This window comes from Gopherus flavomarginatus, chromosome 7 (genome assembly GCF_025201925.1).
Source record: "Gopherus flavomarginatus isolate rGopFla2 chromosome 7, rGopFla2.mat.asm, whole genome shotgun sequence".
Taxonomy (NCBI): Eukaryota; Metazoa; Chordata; order Testudines; family Testudinidae; genus Gopherus; species Gopherus flavomarginatus.
Window position 1 is genome coordinate 78,012,217 of NC_066623.1, and position 19,205 is coordinate 78,031,421.

The following is a 19,205-nucleotide window of genomic DNA, read 5'->3' on the forward strand; positions in this document are numbered from 1 at the left end:
GTATTGGAAGGCCGGAAAAGGGGGTTCAGGAAAGACTTTTACTTGATGGGGACCCCCATCCTGAAGGGTTGTAGTTTTTTGATACCTCATATGGAGTATCAGTTGAGACATGATGACCTTGGCATGAACTGGCCCCTGGTCTGCCAGTGTCAGAGTCAATGCAATATTTTGCCATTGGCTTCAACAGGGCCAGGATTTTGCCCAGTGAATCAAGAAACATGGTGTAAGTGTGCATAATGTCCTCAATCATACAATGAAAATGGTTTGAAGTTTTGTTTTGGTGGGGTTTTTTTAGTTGCACAGCATGTGCCTTTATTTTGTGGTGATGACAAACACTTACCCTGGGGATCATGAGATTTGTTTGCTGTAAGTCTTTAGAAGTTTGGTTTTAGCATGGATGGCAACTTCTGAAGAATTCAGCAGTACGTTAGTTCACTACACATTACAGCTCCCTAGGATTATAGATCCCTAGGATTGCCAATCCTCTAGGATTTTCCTGGAGTCTCCAGGAATTAAAGATTAATCTTTAATTAAAGATTGTCCTGTGATGAAACCTCCAAGAATACATTCAACCAAAATTCGCAACCCTACCTCCATCCCTTGCGATCTTCATGGTATTTGACTTCCAGTTGGTCCTGCTGCTTTTAAAGCAGCGTAAGCCCTGGCATTCTTCTTGCTCCAATGGGCATGCCATGCTCAGACACCACCAACCTTTCAGACATCAGACAGTCATGACTTGGCTGTGACAGAACCTTTTGGATGGCACTCATTCATTTTACCTACGACCCAATTCAGGAAGTTATTTGAGCAAGCAAGTATCTTACTTAAGCACGTAAATGGTTTCATTGACTTTGGTGCTATCATTCGAGCTTGCTGAATCTGGGCCTTAATCATGAAGATTTTTGGTTTTGTTTTAAAAGTAGTGAAAAATATCTTATCCTAAAGATGTGGGGGGAATAGTTTGACCACAAATGATACTACCTTTCTTTGTCACCCTTTTCATTCCAAAGCTCATGAGTGATCTATTTTGACAGTAGTAACTTAAAAATACAGACAAAAATGCAAGCCTCACAGCAAGAGGGACCATAGTATGGAGAATACTTCACTTGTATTGTTGCTATGGCAAAGCTTAATAGAAGCTTACAGACTGAGCATGTAGCTGCGGGGAGGTGTGAAAGGAAGGGTTGACACTTAGCATTCCTTTGTTTGCATTTCTTCTTTTCTTCCTTTAATAGTTGGTTTCTGCATTCTCTACTCAAGAACATAAATGCTGCAATTATCTCCCTAGGAGTTTTATTACTATACAAAAAGGGACAGCAGCATCTATTGTGCCACAGATTTAAAAAAAAAATCTCAGGGCAATAAAGTGATCACAAACTTCTATAAAGATTTATAATGTGTTCTATTAGTTTTCTGTATACCAAAAGAAGTCAGATAGGAAGTTCAGGAACACAAAACCAGTGGTTTTCTCTTAACTTTAGTTTCTTTTTGTAGAGGAGAAAAAACACTTTCTGAAGAGTGGTTGAAGTTTTTTGTAAACAGTGGATTTGTTCATCAACAGCATCAATGAAACACAACAACTAAGGCAGGGGTAGGCAACTTATGGCATGTGTGCCGAAGGCGGCACGTGAGCTGATTTTCATTGGGGGGGGATTATGGCCTGTGCGGAGGTAGAGTGTCTGTGTAGATGGCCCCATGTCCTCCAAGGATTTTTCAGGGATATTGAGTTGAATCCTAATGTTCCTTGCCCTCAAAATGACTGCAATTCCTGACTGGGTCAGAAGGTGGAATGTGACCATAAATTAAATTAAAGAAATTCTCTATTTGAGATGAATACAAGAACTGGCCAAATATTTTCCATCAGAAAACCAAAACATTCCAAGGGTTTCATTTAAGCTTTCTACCAATATCAGACCAGCTGGCTGGTCTGCCTGGCTTCCTGCCAGGCCACCTGGCTCCCTGAAATCCCCAGCATCCCACTCAGAGGGGATCCCAGGCTCCCTGAGCTATCCACTTCCCCAGCACCCTCCTCCACCCTCTGGCAGGCTGCCAAGGAAGTGGGGTTCCCTGGGTTTCCAGGGTCTCTAAACTGCCTGACTTCATAGCTCACTGGCTGCCTGTGAGGCTGCCTGGCTCCACAGCTTCCTGGGTAGCCAGCTCCCTAGACAAATGGCTCAGTTTCCCACCTGGCAGATTTCTGTAGAACCAGATATTTTTGGGGAGCCATGCAGGCTGCTGGAGAGCAGTGGATTCTGACCGTGTTTCATTTTGGAAACACGAACACCAGAAGTTTTTTCACTGCCTGGGCATTGGGAGCACTCAGCTTCTGAAACACAATATTTTGGAAATTCACTCCTATTAACAATGTAAATTCTTTGACCTTTCATCTGGATTTGGAATGAGAATTATTTTCAAAACTCTAAACTTTTTTTACAGGCGCAAACTCCCTCTCTTGGCCAGCTCTAATGAACGTATTACAAATGAAATGGCTGCACTGCAATAAGAAAATACCAAAGCTACACTGTTAACTGCCTTTTCACAGCAATGGCCTCTAAGCCTAGACTGAAAAACCCTTCCATTTTAAAAAATATGAATTATCTGAGGTCCATAGGAATAGCCCCACCTCGGACAGAGTCTTTGAAGAGCAGCATTTCAATGGAAGGAGCAATATGAAAACTATTTCCTACCATTATTTTGTATAAGGAAAAAATAACCTTCTTGGTTTTGCTGCATTTCAACATGCCTGATGGTGCAGAACAGGAAAAATACTTTTCAAATGCTCTAAAACTTTGATAAACTTTAAATGAACTCTGTTCCTGAACAAAATGAGATCAATAAGAAGAACCAGCTACAGTTGAAAAGGGATCAATAGCCTAGTGCCTGGTAAATCAGAAGAAACCTTCAAGCATGTGTCAGGCGAACACTTCCTAGGGAGAAAAGATTTATAGACTATATTAATTTGGAGGAATGTGAATTGGAGACTTGAGATACTGCTTGCACATGGACTACCATCCCTCACAAGCCTTAGTTATAACCAGAGCTGTTTTGCTCTGTCACATGAAAATAACTAGCAGCTGGATGGCAAAAGGATCTGTAAGGATGCAATAAAACAGGAGTGATTGACACATGAGAGAAGGACACTTTCTGATGAGATCAGTAGCACTTCAGGATTTAATAATATTGTCATGGAAAGCTGTATTCAGTTTTGCTGAACTGGCTGAATGTGTATTGTTTTGAAAATAATCCATATAATGTGATAGCTTTATGAATATAATGAGAACACTATGTAGCAGTACAGAAAGGTTTGTGATTGCTGCAATCTGTGTAGCCATCTGAACAGCAAAAGGTCAACATAATTAACAGCTTAGAGACAGGTGATGAAAAAGTAGAGGCTGGAGTGTATATAAGAAAAGCTATAAAACAGGCAAGTGAATGGTCTGCTGTCAGAGATAGTAGTGCTAAGATCTGCCTCGGAAGAGAATATTTCTGTAATAGAGTTGTAACAAAAAAATTGTATGATGACCCCTGATTTCATCCTAGAGGTCACAGCAAGACCTAAAAGCACTGAGAGTGCAATTTTTTTTTTAAGATGTGGTTGCAAGGCATTAATAAACATTAAGTTTTACAGTCCAGTTAAAGAAAAATAAACTATATGTGATCAGCTACTAAAGCCAGGTCAGGGAATTAATCCACTAAAGTAATTCATTTTGATCCAGGATATTTTCCTGAGATGGCTATCTTAAAAATATTTATTGTGACTTAACTTAAATATGTGTCAAACTTAGGGCCGTCAAGTGATTAAAAAAATTATCATGATTAATCGCACTGTTAATAACAGAATACCATTTATTTAAATATTTTTGATGTTTTCTACATTTTCAAATATACTGATTTCAATTACAACACAAAACAATATACGTGAAAATGTAGAAAAACATCCAAAATATTTAATAAATTTCAATTAGTATTCTATTGTTTAACAGTGAGATTAAAACTGCGATTAATCACAATTAATTTTTTTTAGTTAATTGCATGTGTTAACTGCGGTTAATCGACAGCCCTAGACTAATTTCTATATAGTTAGATAAACACTGAAAGAGGATCACAGGAAATGTTGAAAAACACAAAATGGAAAAGGTTATGAATGAGACATAAGTAGGGTTCAAGAAAAGTGATATGGGTTTAGATTCACATACGTAAACTGCAAGCTGCTATCATGCTCTCGTATAGAGGTTCCCAAACAGTGGTCTGTGGGTCACTTGGTGGTGGTCTCTGGCAACTTGGCTGGTCACATGGTGCTGACTTCTCCTTATTTCACCTTGCTAAACTGCATTAAAGATGGCTTTCAATGCACTGAAGGCTGTTTTCCATGTGAGGAGTTGTTGGAGGGATGTAATAGGATCAGTCTGTATTAAAATGAGGTCCACGTTATATAAGAATTGGAACACCTAGCCTTGTGTTCAGCATTGCCAGGTACAGTTGCCAACTTTCTAATGGCACAAAACTGAACACCCCTGCCCCACCCCTTCCCTGAGGCCCCACACTTGCTCGCTCCATCCCCCCTCCCTCCATTGCTCGCTGTCCTCCACCCTCACTCACTTTCACCAGGTTGGGGTAGGGCGTTGAGGTGTGGGAAGGCTCTGGATGGAGTTGTGGGCTCTGGGGTGGGACTGGGGCTGGGGATGAGGGGTTCAGGGTGCTCCTGGCTGGGGATCGGGGTTAAGATGTGGGAAGGTGAGGACTCCGGCTGGGGCTAGGAATGAAGGGTTTATGATGCAGGAGGGGGTTGTGGTGTTGATGGGGAGCAGGCTCCAGGGGGGAGATTGGGTGCAGGAGGGGACTCTGGGCTGAAGCTAAGGGTTCGGGTGCGGGGTCCTGGCAGCACTTTCCATGGCTCCCAGGAAGCAGCCGCCAAGTCCCGGCAGCCCCTAGATGGCCCATAAGTGCTGCCCTGACAGCTCCCTCTAGTCAATGCAGCCAATGGAAGCTGCAGAGCCAGCCCTCAAAGCGGGGGCAGTTCGTGGAGTCTCCCTAGCTGCCCATGTGTCTAGGAGCTGCAGGGACCTGGCAGCTGCTTGCAGGAGCCGCACAGAGCTAAGGCAAGCAAGAAGCCTGCCTTATCCCCAGGCCCCCCACTATACCACCGACCAGACCTGACAGGTCCCTTTTCAACTGGGCGTTCTGGTCAAAAACCAGACGCGTGGCAACCCTCTTGCCAGGTGTTATTCAATCTGATTTCCAATGCTAGCCTCTCACTGTGCTGGAGTGTGCATAGTCTCTAGGTTGAAGAACACTACGGATGTAGGGTGTTTCTATCAAGCCAAGTAAGGAGTGACAGTGAAGAGTGCTAAACTCAACTCTAGCCACTCCTCTTCTGGAAGGTTGGTGGCTATCATACAAATATTTGAGTGGCAGTTAGAATGGGAATAAGTGTGAGGCTTCAGAACAGCCTTCCAAGGGGAGTAGTGGGGGCAAAAGACATATCTGGCTTTAAGATTAAGCTTGATAAGTTTATGGAAGGGATGGTATGATGGGAGAGCCTAATTTTGGCAACTGATCTTTGATTATCGCCAGATAAGTATGCCCAGTGGTTGGTGATGGGATGGGATCTGAGTTACTACAGAGAATTCTTTCCTGGGTGTCTGGCTGGTCAGTCTTGCCCACATGCTCAGGGTTTAGCTGATCGCCATATTTGGGGTCGAGAGGGAATTTTCCTCCAGGGCAGATTGGCAGAGGCCCTGGAGGTTTTTCGCCTTCCCCTGCAGCGTGGGGCATGGGTCACTTGCTGGTGGATTCTCTGCAGCTTGAGGTCTTCAAACCACAATTTGAAGACTTCAATAACTCAGGCATAAGTAGGGGTTTGTTATAGAAGTGGATGGGTAGGGTTCTGTGGCCTGCTTTGTGCAGGGGGTTGGACTAGATGATCACATTGGTCCCTTCTGACCCTAGAATCTATGAATCTATGAGCTTGTCAGACTAAGTACTGGCCAGGATACAAAATGACAAGCTGCTGGATGAATACATGACTTAATATGTTAGCTTGCAGTAAGATTGCTTGAAGTCAAAAGATCATAATATAAAAAAGATCAAATAGCCAAATTACACCTGTTTAATGGCAAAGGAAAAGTCTCTTTCTTTCCTAGGGAGGGAAAAAAGGGTAACTGAGCCAGACTCTGCTGGTGAAAATCAGAATAGTTTCACTGAGGTCAAAAGGAGCTACGCAGACTTGCACTAGCTGAGGATCTGGCCCAATAACTTCAGCTTGAATCCCTAAGGATGAGTCCTGAAAATGTATTAAGGATTTAAACCAGTAATATTCTATGGACATGTAACGGTTTCTATGGCAATTCATCTAAAAATCTATAGAATATGATAGTGAAGAGATCCTTTAGAAATTCTTTTGATCCAGCCTCTGGCAGGAATATAACTTTCTTAAAAGTACAGAAGCTGTGCATAAAAAGAATAAAAGGTTGCAAAGTGAGGGTCACTTCAACCATTAAGTACCAGCATTACCAAGAGGTGAATAGAGAAACATTAATTTCTATACAGGAAAGACCTATGTGGATATTAAACATAAGTACATATTAGCGCCACCTACCCAGAGAAACAGAGCTCAATATAAAGGTGCAGTTAAATACAACGATAGGGTTTCTCTTTCTCACAAAATGTGCACTGGAATCCAACAGATGTGCGTACTTACTCTACACATGGTGACTGATTTAATGCTTTGTCTGAGTGTGGATCAGTATCCTATCCATGGCCCTCAACTTTAATCAAAGTGTCAGAAAACTGCTATAAGCTTGTTCCAATAATAGCAGTTAGTAATACCATCATCTGATTCAGCTTCACCTCATTATTAATACATAAAGGCTTGAGGGCACAATCAAACACTTCCCTTTCATTTATAATGGAAAAAATCCCATTGACTTGACTTCAGTGCCAGTGTATATCAAAAGTACTGTTTTCAGACTAGCTTTTCTGCAAAGCATTGTGAATAGCATCTGAGTGACTGGATGTGTGGGCTGTTTATTAGAGGACATAGATAATGTGATCAGGAGCAAGCACAATTTCTAATACAACTTAGGAAGGCTGGAGAGATCAATAAAGACTGCTTGGCTGCAAATCATGGAATTTATTCATGGAGGTGGGACACATTTTCCAAGGATTGTTGTTTTTCTTACTGTATTAACAGAACCTGGATAACATAGTAAATGCACCCAAGCCCACCAGAGATATAGTTCTGAGAGATTTCTTACTTGCATTTCTAGATTGACACCTAGTTTATTTACAGGTCTTAGTTCTACAATCCTCTCTCAGCTGGTAATCCTTACATGAGTTGTTTCACTGACTTTGTCGACTTTGCACAGTAGCCCCACACTTGTGCTCCTTTGAAAGTGAGCCATAGCCAAGGATTGGGCCCTAGAGCTTAGCTCAGAGCCCAATAAACTAAATTTAACTCTCCTTCTCTCTGACTGTTGGTACAAAGCTGCAAATAAATGAGAACTTGAACTCTAGTGAAAGCCTCCATAACTCAGATGTGTCATACTTCAGGAATCACCTATAGAATTTTTCTATAAAATGTGACTTCTATCTCAGCCCCAGATCTAACCTGCCATTTCCATGGCTTTCTGTCTGACTTTAGAGGTAGAGAAGATAAAACTGAGCTCATAACAGCAACTCAGTTGCGACCTTAACAATGGAATTTCTGCCATCATTCCATAATTGAGTAGCATTACTCTGAGTTAATACAGTAAAATGACCAGCTATTAAAAACATTAATCTTGGTTGATATCTCTGCAATTGATTAAAATAATAATATATCAATTTGAAAGCTAACCCTAAAATCATAACTGGCACATTTGCAGGAGGTCTTCTGTTTAATATGCAGTCATTTTCTCATTAAATCATAAGCACTAGCTATATGGTACTAGAACAAATAATTGCAGTGTTTAAACTATAACTGATCATTCCTTTGCTGATGCATTGTGCTTGTACTACCTAGAGAAAGTGGTGACATTCTTTTAAGTGACCTGCACCTTAAATTAACTTTAACCTAGAAACTGATCCAGCAGCTGCAGCAGCTGTAGAATATAGCTACCCTCTTATTCCTTGGGCAAGGGACCGGCAATACCAGTTGTCTTGCAACTCATAGATCACAGTAATTCAACTGTGAATTTCATATGTAAAGTCCTTTAATCTTTGACTCAATATTTGAACTCTCTCTTGTTTGTCTCATCCAGGAAACTAGTGTCATAAACAGATAGCTAAGGGTTAATGTCTCTTTCACCTGAAGCACCTGACCAGAGGACCAATCAGGAAACCGGATTTTTTCAACTTTGGGTGGAGGGAATTGAGTGTCTGAGTCTTTTGTCTTTGTTTTCCGTCTGCCTGCTTTCTCTGAGCTTTGGAGAAGTAGTTCTACTTTCTAGTCTTCTGTTTCTAAGTGTAAGGACAAAGAGATCAGCTAGTAAGTTATATGGTTTCTTTTCTTTGGTATTTGCATGAATATAAGTGCTGGAGTGCTTTGATTTGTATTCTTTTGGAATAAGGCTGTTTATTCAATATTCTTTTAAGCAATTGACCCTGTGTTGTATCATCTTAATACAGAGAGAACATTTGTACTTATTTTTCTTTCTTTTTATATAAAGCTTTCTTTTAAGACCTGTTGGAGTTTTTCTTTACTTCAGGGAAATTGAGTCTGTACTCACCAGGGAATTGGTGGGAGGAAGAAATCAAGGGGAGATTTGTGTGTTGGATCGCTAGCCTGATTTTGCATTCCCTCTGGGGAAATAGGAAAGTACTTTTGTTTCCAGGATTGGGAACGGAGAGGGGGAGTCCCTCTGTGTAGTTTCACAGAGCTTGTGTCTGTGTATCTCTCCAGGAGCACCTGGAGGGGGGAAGGGAAAAAGGATTATTTCCCTTGGTTGTGAGACTCAAGGGATTTGGGTCTTGGGGTCCCCAGGGAAGGTTTTTCAGAGGGACCAGAGTGCCCCAAAACACTCTAATTTTTTGGGTGGTGGCAGCAGGTACCAGGTCCAAGCTGGTAGCTAAGCTTGGAGGTTTTCATGCTAACCCCCATATTTTGGACGCTAAGGTCCAAATCTGGGACTAAGGTTATGACAACTAGTCACCAAGAATACCTACCATGGAACTAGTTAAAATTTAGCCATGTTTCATCATAGGTTTAGTATGTTTTTAGTCTTCATTTCCCAAGTAATGCTTCTGTGAAGGAGCAACCAAATCTGTCAGGCACATTCCTGGATGGCAGATAGCGGTAGATCTGCAGACAGAGGACAGCTGCAAACATCCAAGAACCAGTCATGGACCAACTGGTGGTATCTCAGTGGTGTGGCATCTATAAAATGTCACAGGCCCTATGATGAGAACACCCAGGTGAATACAAATCACCTTAAAATAAGTCTTGCTGGGGCAGATAGGGTTCAGTAGCATTGATAGGCAGCTCATATAAGAAGAGGAAACCCACAATTTCAAACCAAAAGGCATCAGGCCTGGACAGTTGCCATCCCATAGATATGCTCATGTGAACTGTTGATGGTATAGCAGAGAATTTACAGTAAATGTTGGTGTGACCGGGTGCCTGGATGGGCCATGCTGAGAATGCCAACTCAGGGCAGACTGCAAGAATTAGGGCAAACAATCCCCAAAGACAAGGGATTTATTCTTTAATTAGATTAACCAAGCCAGTAACAAAACAACTTCTGTAATACCATAGTGGTTAACCAGAAGTCCAATACAGACCCCTTTAGGCAATCAAGACTTTGGTTACCATCTAGACAGTCAAGTCTAATATAATTATTCACCATGCTTAAAATTCTACCAATCCCAAAAGACTTGACACATTGCCCTCCAGGTCACTGAATATTTCAGATCTCACCCAAATACATGCTTATCCTTATTAACTAAATCTGAGATTTATTCATAAAAGAGATCATATACATACAAATGTGTGAGACATTCTATACCAAGGGTCGGCAACCTCTGGAATGCAGCTCGCCAGGGTAAGCACCCTCGCGGGCCAGGCCAATTTGTTTACCTGATGCGCCCACAGGTTTGGCCAATCGCGGCTCCCACTGGCTGCGGTTCGCCGTCCCAGGCCAATGGGGGCGGTGGGAAGCAGCAGCCAGCACATCCCTTGGCCCACGCCGCTTCCTGCATCCCCCATTGGCCTGGAGCGGTGAACCGCAGACAATGGGAGCCACAATCGGCTGAACCTGCAGACGCGGCACGTAAACAAACCGGCCCAGCCAACCAGGGTGCTTACCCTGGCGAGCCAAGTGCCAAAGGTTGCCGACTCCTGTTCTACACCTTGGGGGAGCGCCCTGTAACCCTCATATTCCTCATTTATATAAAATATCTTACATGGCATGCTTTATATGTATCAGGGGAAAGGCTATGTGATCTGGTGAAAGTCACTGTTCTATCTAAATATGTATATCATTAATGCATATGAAGTTATGAGAATGTGTTGTATGGTTGTCACTAAAATATGGTGTGGGTTTGGGAGACGCTCAGATACAATGACAACCAACACCCAGGCGGATGCTGAACAGACATCACCTGCCATTGTCCAGCAGAGGAGTTACAATTCAATGACTCGCTCACAGGAGACACCTTATGACTCAGCAGTGCCCACCAGACATGCTTGGACTTGTATTCTCCAAGCACATTGACTGAGGGTATAAAACAAAACACAGGGGCCCACTGCTTAGCCTTTCTCCTGCCCCCACCTCTGCTGCAAGCAACGAAGACACTCAGAAGACTGAAGACTCTAGAGGAGACTGTCCCTTAAACTTGGGCCAAACCTGTATATTAAGGACCGTGATATCCAGTGGAGTGAGAGAAACTGCTTAGTCTAGAAGTTGCCCAGTCTCATAAGGTTGAGAGTTTAGACTGCATGCTTATATTTTATTTTGATAACTAACTCTGACTTTTTGCATAACACTTAATATCCCTTAAACTATCTTTTGTAATCAATAAACTTCTTTTACTGTTTATCTTTACTACTGAGTGTGGCTGAAGTGTGTGGCAAATCTTCTCAGGTTTACAAAGGCTGATGCATATCTACTTTCCATTGATGAAGTGGTGAACCAATTAATAAATTTGCATTGCTCATATTGAGTAGTGCAAGACGATATATTTCTGAGGTACAAGGTTGTGAGCTGGGGAGATTTGGCTGGTGCATTTCTCTGTGTGATTCACGAGTGGCTCTGGGAGCATTCATGCAATCTAGCTGGCTGTGGAGCTCTACATGCTGTTGTGATGAGTGATAACAGTGCCTGGAGGGGCTTGCTGCTTGTCACTGGCAAGGCATTGAGAGAGACAGGCTAGGCTGGAGAGAACTAAAGGGGCACAGCAGTCCAATGGTACCAGGCTGCACTCCGGGGATCCTGTCTCAATGTGTCTAAAGTCATGAGGTCAGTTTCATTGCAGAGACAGTGAGGTTGCTGATTTGTGAAAGTCTTTCTGGAATGTAAAAGGTTTAGTCCAATAGGCAGACCAGGTGCAGAATTTGTTCAAATTCTTCCAAGAGAATTCCAAAGTGAACCTGGAGACCTCAGTCTTGTGGCTTACGCCTTCCCTGACAAAGTTTAAGCAGATCTGCGATAAAAGGATCAGGCTTGAAGCGTCCTTTATAGCTGAAGCAAGTGGGGTGCTGAAAGGTAATTCCACCACATGGGCTTTGATTAGGGTTGCCAACTTTCTAATTGCACAAAATCAATCACCCTTGCCCTGCTCCTTCTCTGAGACCCCACCCCCCCACTAACTCCAGCCCTTCTCCCTCAGTCCCTCACTCTCCCCCACCCTCACTCACTTTCACTGGGCTGGGGATGGGGGTTGGAATGTGGGAGGGGGTGAGGGCTCCATCTGAGGATGTGGGTTCCAGGATGGGGCCAGAAATGAGGAGTGTAGGAGGGGGCTCTGGGCTGAGGCAGGGTGAGGTCTCAGCTCAGGGTGCAGGTTTTAGTGTGGGGCTGGGTGCCACAAAGTCCCCAGGTGATGCTCTGGAACTGCTCCCCACAAAGCCAGTCAGAACTTTGGGAAGCCTCCTCTCCCTTGGAGCAGACTGTTTTCAGGGCAAGAAGCTCACATACCCAGGAGGTAAAGTTCTCTCCTTGGAGCATTCAGCAGCCGCTGCCCCTCCGTGCGCTTCCCACAGCGAGCCCGTCCCAGCAGGGTCCTGGGGAAGCCACAGGATCCTGCACCCCCACTTTGCAGTCAGACGTGACTCTCAGCCAGCCAATAAAACAGAGGTTTATTCAATGACAGGAACAAGGTCTAAAACAGAGCTTGTAGGTACAAAGAACAGGACCCTTCCGCCAGGTCCATGGGGAGGGGGGCAGTGAGGCAGACCCCCATGTCTGCACTTTATTCCTTGTCCCCAGCCAGCTCCAGACTGCCAACCCCTCCAGCCCCTCCTCCTCTGCTCAGTTCCTTTCCCAGGCCAGGAGGTCACCTGACCTCTTTGTCTCCAACACCTTCAGCTGGCACCTTTTCAAGGAAGGAGCCCAGGCCATCAGTTGCTAGAAGGCAGAGTGCCAGGCATTTAGGTACACTAGCCCTTTGCTCTGCAGCAATCACACACCCTTATTCCACCACCTAGATACTTAAGAACTGCATAGGGGACACTGAGGCACCAACACAGTATTCGGAGAAAACATTAAGAACATTCCCAGTTCATTACACTGGGGATGGAGGGGTTTGGGGTGCAGGAGGGGGATCCAGGCTGGGGCCAAGGGGTTTGGAATGTGGGAGCAGGCTGAGGGTTGGGGTGCAGGAGAAGGTGCAGGCTCTGGTTGAGGGTGTGGGCTCTGGGGTGGCTCCAGGGATGAGAGGTTTGTGGTACAGGAGGGGGCTCTGAGCTGGGGCCAAGGGGTTTGGAGAGTGGTAGGGGGCCCAGGGCTGGGCCAGGGGGTTGGAGTCCAGAAGGAGGTTTGGGATGCTGGCTCCCAGAGGGAATTAAGGAGCGGGAGGGGGTGTAGGCTCCAGGAGGAGGTGCAGGATGTGGGAGAGAACTAGGGTGTGGGAGGAAGTTTCAATCTGGGACAGGGGGTAGGGGCTACAGGAGAGGGCTCAGTGCTAGGACAGGGAGGGTGAGGCGCAGAGTCTGGGAGGGAATTAGGGTGCAGGAGGGGGTTCCAATCTGGGCAGAGGATTGGGGCACAGGAGGGAGTTTGGGGTGCAGGCTCCAGCCAGGTGGCACTTAGCCCCACTTCACTGCCAACCGGCAGCCACCTGAGGTAAGGGAGGCTCCCAGTCTATCCTGGTTCTGCACAGCTCCCAAAAGCAGTCAGCATATCTGGCCCCTAGGTGGAGGTGCAGCCAGGTGGCTCTGCACAGTGCACGCTGTCCATACCCGCAGATGCCATCCCCACAGCTCCTATTGGCTGTGGTTCCTGGCCAATGGAAGCTACAGAGCTGGTTCTGGGGGTAGGGACAGCACATGGAGCTTCCCAGATTGCCCCTGGCTGCTTCCAGGAGCTACACGAAGCCCAGGCAGGCAGGGAGCCTGCCTTAGCCCTGCTGTGCTGCCAATCAGATTTTTAGTGTCCCAGTCAGCAGTGCTGACTGGAGCTGCAGGGTTGCTTTTCGACTAGCCATTCCGACCAAAAACCAGATGACTAGCAACCCTAGCTTTGATGAAACTAGGCTGACAGTTTGATCTCAGTTCTGCGAGTCCTTTCTCAGACAATACATTAAGCAATAACCATTCAAATTACTAAGACAGTTCACTGTTGTCTGCCTCATTATCTGCTATAATGTAAATAATATTTGTTCCCATGGTATATTACATCTTTGAATCAACAGAATACTATAATGAAGTATTAAATGACAGGAACAGGATTTTAGCATCTTCAAGCTAACTAGATCACATTGTTAAACTAACAAAATATGGGTAAACACAAACAAACAAATACAAATACAAATTGTATCTACTCTTTATTCTCCAACTATACAGGCAAACATGTTAAAGATTTGAGTCTACTTAACATGGCTTTGATAACTACGTATGGAATGGCCCTATTTGCCATTTCAATATCCTGTTGATATATCCTTAAGGGTTGCTTCCAGGTCACCCACCTTGCTGAACCAGGAGTCAGCACTGAGCTCTTTTATTTTGTTTGTGGTTGTCTTGGATGTCATAAATGAGACTATATGAAGGGAGATGTCTTGGAAGATGCAGTTCTCTGACTAAGTAAAACTCAGGGACTATTGAGCAGGAGGGACTTACAACAAATGCTGGTAAGACGACTTCGATAACTGAGGAGCAAGATCCACTGCAAAGGATATTACAGAAAGAAAACAGAGAGAGAGAGAGAATTTAAATACCTAGGATAAATGGTTGGTGACAAGTCCCTTCGTGATATGATGTCCAGCATCATATCAAAACAGGTCAGCACAAATGGCAAGAGCCAAGCAAATTTCTCTGATTAAAAAGATGCCAATAAAGTTAAAGTAGCACAAAAAACAGTAATTCTAACTATCCTAATGTAAAGAACAGAGACTTGGCCTACCTCTAGAAAAGAAATTGGTGTACTCTACCACAAAAATGAAGATGCTGAGATGGTCAAATGATTGGATGTTTTGTAATAGAAAAAGAAATGAGGTTGTGAAGGGGCTAATGTGGGTTGCCCCAACTGAGGATGAGTTGAGGGTGTCTAGGCTATATTAATAAGCAGGGGCGGGTCTAGACATTTTGCCGTCCCAAGCATGCCGTCATGCCGCGGGAGGGCGCTCTGACCCTCACTGGTCCTGCGGCACTGGTGGACCTCCCACAGGCGTGCCTGCGGAGGGTCCGCTGGTCCCGCGGCTCTGGTGGACCTGCTGCAGGCATGTCACCGAAGACACCCTGCCTGCTGCCCTCCCGGCGACCGGCAGAGCGCCCCCTGCGGCATGCCGCCCCAAGCATGCGCTTGGCATGCTGGGGCCTGGAGCCGCCCCTATTAATAAGGAGATCTCCAGCAGACACCTGAGAGTTGCAAGTGCTGTCCTACCAATGTAATAATTGTGAATGGAAGATGACCAAAAAGGAGGTTGAAGACTAGTAGGTGGACCTGGTATCAGTGGATCTTAGACCAATTTGCACAACTGCCAGGCATACAATCATGGTCTTTTGAAGAAGGCTATAGAAGTCACCAATCCCAAATAGAGAAACGGCAAGTGTGGAGGAGGGAAAGAATTTCCCAGCAGAGATGGGAACCAAAGTCAGACATGAGCACCCCTGAGCTTTTCATAAAGAACCTGAAATTTGCAGACCTCTCTCTAGTTGCATGGGAACCAAGTTTTGAGATGCCAGCTGTTTTTAGGAAAACAAAAACATCTTTGATCCTTTATCAAATCAAGGTAAACAATGTCATGCTAAGAAAGACTATCTAGCAGTAGTTTAGTTCTTCACATTTCAGAAGGAGATTTTGGCTGACTTGCTATACCAAGTATCAGAGGCGTAACCGTGTTAGTCTGGATTTGTAAAAGCAGCAAAGAGTCCTGTGGCACCTTATAGACTAACAGACGTATTGGAGCATGAGCTTTCGTGGGTGAATATCCAGGGCCAGTGCAACCATTCAGGCGACCTAGGCAGTCGCCTAGGACGCTAGGATTTGGGGGGGCGCCATTTTCTTTGGCAGCGATCTTGGCAGCCGGATCTTCGGCTGCCCCGGTTGCCGCTGGCATTTAGGCAGAGGGAGCTGGAATAGGAGCACAGGGAGGGCCGCCTGCAGCAAGTAAGGGCGGGGGAGGGGTAGCATGCAGGGGAACTCCCAGCCCCAGCTCACCCCTGGCCCACTTCCTCTCCAAGCACACTGTGGCTGCTTCATGCCTCCCAGACTTGGGGTGCCTAAGCTGATTGGCGCCGCAAGCCTGGGAGGCGGAAGAAGTAAAGCAGCGACTGCCTGCTCGAGGAGGAGGTGGAGCAGGGGTGAGTTGCTTCACTTCTCCCGCCTCCCAGGCTTGCGGCGCCAATCAGCTTAGGTTTTGCAAGCCTGTAGGCGGGAGAACTGAAACAGCGATGGTATGCTCAGGGTGGAGGCGGAGCAGGAGTCAGCTGGGGTGAGGAGCTGCTGCAGGGGGTGGATCAGGGCAGGGGCCTGGGGAGGGTGCAAGGTGGAAGTTTTGCCTAGGGCACGAAACATCCTTGCACTGGCCCTGTGAATACCCACTTCATGGGATGCATGTGTGTATTCACAGGTGCCACAGGACTCTTTGTTGCTACACTAAGACACTTAATAAAATTCGTAACATGAGACAGGTGTTAGTTGTTTAATCAGTTCTAATAGACAAAGTATTTTTGTAAGGAAAAGTAGTGAGTTTGTTTCATGAGTTGTCATGCCATAAAGTTACTCTGAGATTTATGAATATTTTCACAAATATATGAGTTCAATATTTAATCCAGTTCAGTATATACTCAGCTTTTGAGTAATCAGCTTTTCATACCTTAAAGACCTGAGCATTTGTGCTCTGAAAATCAGGCCCCTCTAAGGTATCTTGAGCTGAGCAACTAAAGTTAGTAATCATGTTTGAAAACTTAAGTCTATATTTCTCAGCTGACCCAATCTCATAAAAGTTGAGAATATTCAAACTGAACAGTTCATGAACAACCAGCAAGATTTAAATTATTTGGAACTATTCATCTGTGATTTGTAAGGAACAAAGGCATTTACAGAACTCAGGACTGGTTTGCAAATGACATGCTAACCAAAAAGACTTAATTGCTAATTAATATCCATAAAACAGTTCAAACAGCTCTATTTTCTACTAGCAATAATTCTTACAATGCAAGTTTCGTCTTCACTATTCACAACAATCAAAATGAGATTCTCAACACTGCTCCCAACATGCAAAAGTAGTCTTGTATTGAACAGAGTATACATTCTTTCACATTTGGGGCCAGGTCCCCAGCTGGTATTAAATGGCACAGCCCTATTGATTATAATAGGTCAATTTACACCAATTTAGGATCTGACCACAGATTTTTGAACTAAGTAGTGTTTCTAAAAGGATTATAAACTGTTCTGTAAGAGTTCCCAAACTCTTCAGGACTGTAGAAATCTAGATTGTAGAATGGTCTTAATGGTGCTCTGTGTTCATGGAAAAGTGACTTATCTGGGGAACATGCTTGCAGGTTATAGAAGATGTCAGCACAAATTTCTGAGTGAGCATCATGAACAACATGTGGTGGACTCTGTAAAAAGAAAAATGTTGTCAAATTATTTTAGTGACAATCTTTGAAAATGAACAGCTAAGTAGTCAGTAGCAGAAATCCTCAGGCTTATATACTATACCCTTGGAAATGGCCAACCCATGGTGAAGAGACTACCCACTGACTTTGCAATAAATAAAAGGATAAGCTACTTGTTGTTTATCTGCAGTGGCCTGAGGCAGTGTTAATTTTGCTGTTATAAAAACAAAGGGACTTGCTATATGAGTGAGTTGATGTTCACTCTATATAATTCTCCATGGAAACAGGCCTCCTACATCTTTAACCTATTTTGCAGAGATGGACTGTCCCTAAAAACTGCCTCCAGTCCCTGTGTGTGATTGGGGGGATGGGAGGAAATGACATGCATCAAGTCCTCCCTGAGAGAGAGAGAAAAATCATATTTGCCACTGTGCAGCTCTCTTTACAAGAACTGCAAGTGCTAGTGTGCTCTCTTGAGGCAACTTCCATAATGCCACTCAGTATCAGAGCTATGTCAAAAAGACAATGCATCAGTGCTTGGAGTTTACTTAATGTGCATGTTCTACTTGGTGTAGAAGGGAACAAAAGAGTACCAGTATCACTTCACATCATCCTACAGTGGAACATTTCTAGCCTAACACCACATCACACTTAAGTGTCAGTGTCTTTTTTTAGAGAAATGTGCTTTTTAAACACTATGAGTGTTACTTGTATACACATGTGTGGTGTTCCCTTTTTTGGAGCCAAGCAACTAGTCAAAATTGTGGGCTGTGGGTAGGGTTACCACCTAGCTGGTATTTGACCTGCCTGGCCGAGTATTTTATGAATTTGCCAGAAAAATAATGTAATTGGGGGAGGGGGGGAATGTAGGCCTAAAGATTATCATTGTTATCATAATACACTGGGATATGTAATATTAAAAGTTTCCATGTCCAGATAAAGATGCTTCAGCGTTCCCACTTCAGCAATAACTGATCAAAATGGTTGAAAATACAGTAGCCATCTGCCTACCAACATGCAAGCAAACTGCACATGTGAGAGAGGGGGTTTGAGTCATGCATGAGTGAGGAGGCATGACATGTTATAGAACTTATAGTATCTTATAGTAACACATAGATAAGTGGTTGTTGAAGGGGAGGTGCTGCAAAATTGCCTTGTGGTTGGGGTTGCGGCAGTCTTGCCTTGGGGAGGGGGTGAGAAGTGCCGGGTTTTTGTATTTCAAATGTGGTAACCATAGCTTTGGGGGATGTTCCAGCTAGGAGTAAAAAGTAATGGAGTTGGTAAACAAGATTGCATCAAAGTCCTGCTTCTCTGAACAAAGGAGGAACCAAAAGAGCTATTACTTTTCTTAAAGGCCCAAGTTTGTTTCAGTCAGCATCCCCTTCCTAGAACCTCTTTGGGCTTCTCCCAAGGTCACACCTGGCTTATAAGCTGTTGCTTGGCTTTCTTGGTCTGAGCATATGCCAGTCTACTAGCTAAAACCTTAGCCACATAACTTATGCATGGCTAGAACACTTAGTTCTTAAATCAGGACAAGCCAGAACAATTTCTAGAATTCTCCCTGACTCTTAGCTGAGTGTTCAGTTACAAATTGAGGACTCACTTATCTGTATGCCCAAATTAAGAAGAAATACATTATTTTCACAAGGGTTTATTTCCTGACAAACTCTTTATGCATGTTGACTGGCTAGGTCAGGGGTGGGCAAACTATGGCCTGCAGGCCAGATCCAGCCTGTCAGGGCTTAGGATCCAACCCACAAGATTACCACCCCCATGGTGCCATGGGCCCCGTACCACTCCCAGAAGCAGCCAGCACCATGTCCTTGCGGCCCCTGGCAGGGGGGCAGAGGGCTACGTGCACTGCTTTTGCTGTCAGACACCACCCCCCACAGCTCCCATCGGCCAGGAATGGGGAACCACAGCCAATGGGAGCTTTGGGGAGGTACCCGCAGGTGAGGGCAGCGCACAGAACCCTCTGCCCCCTCTCCCCCAGGGGCTGAAGGGACGTGGT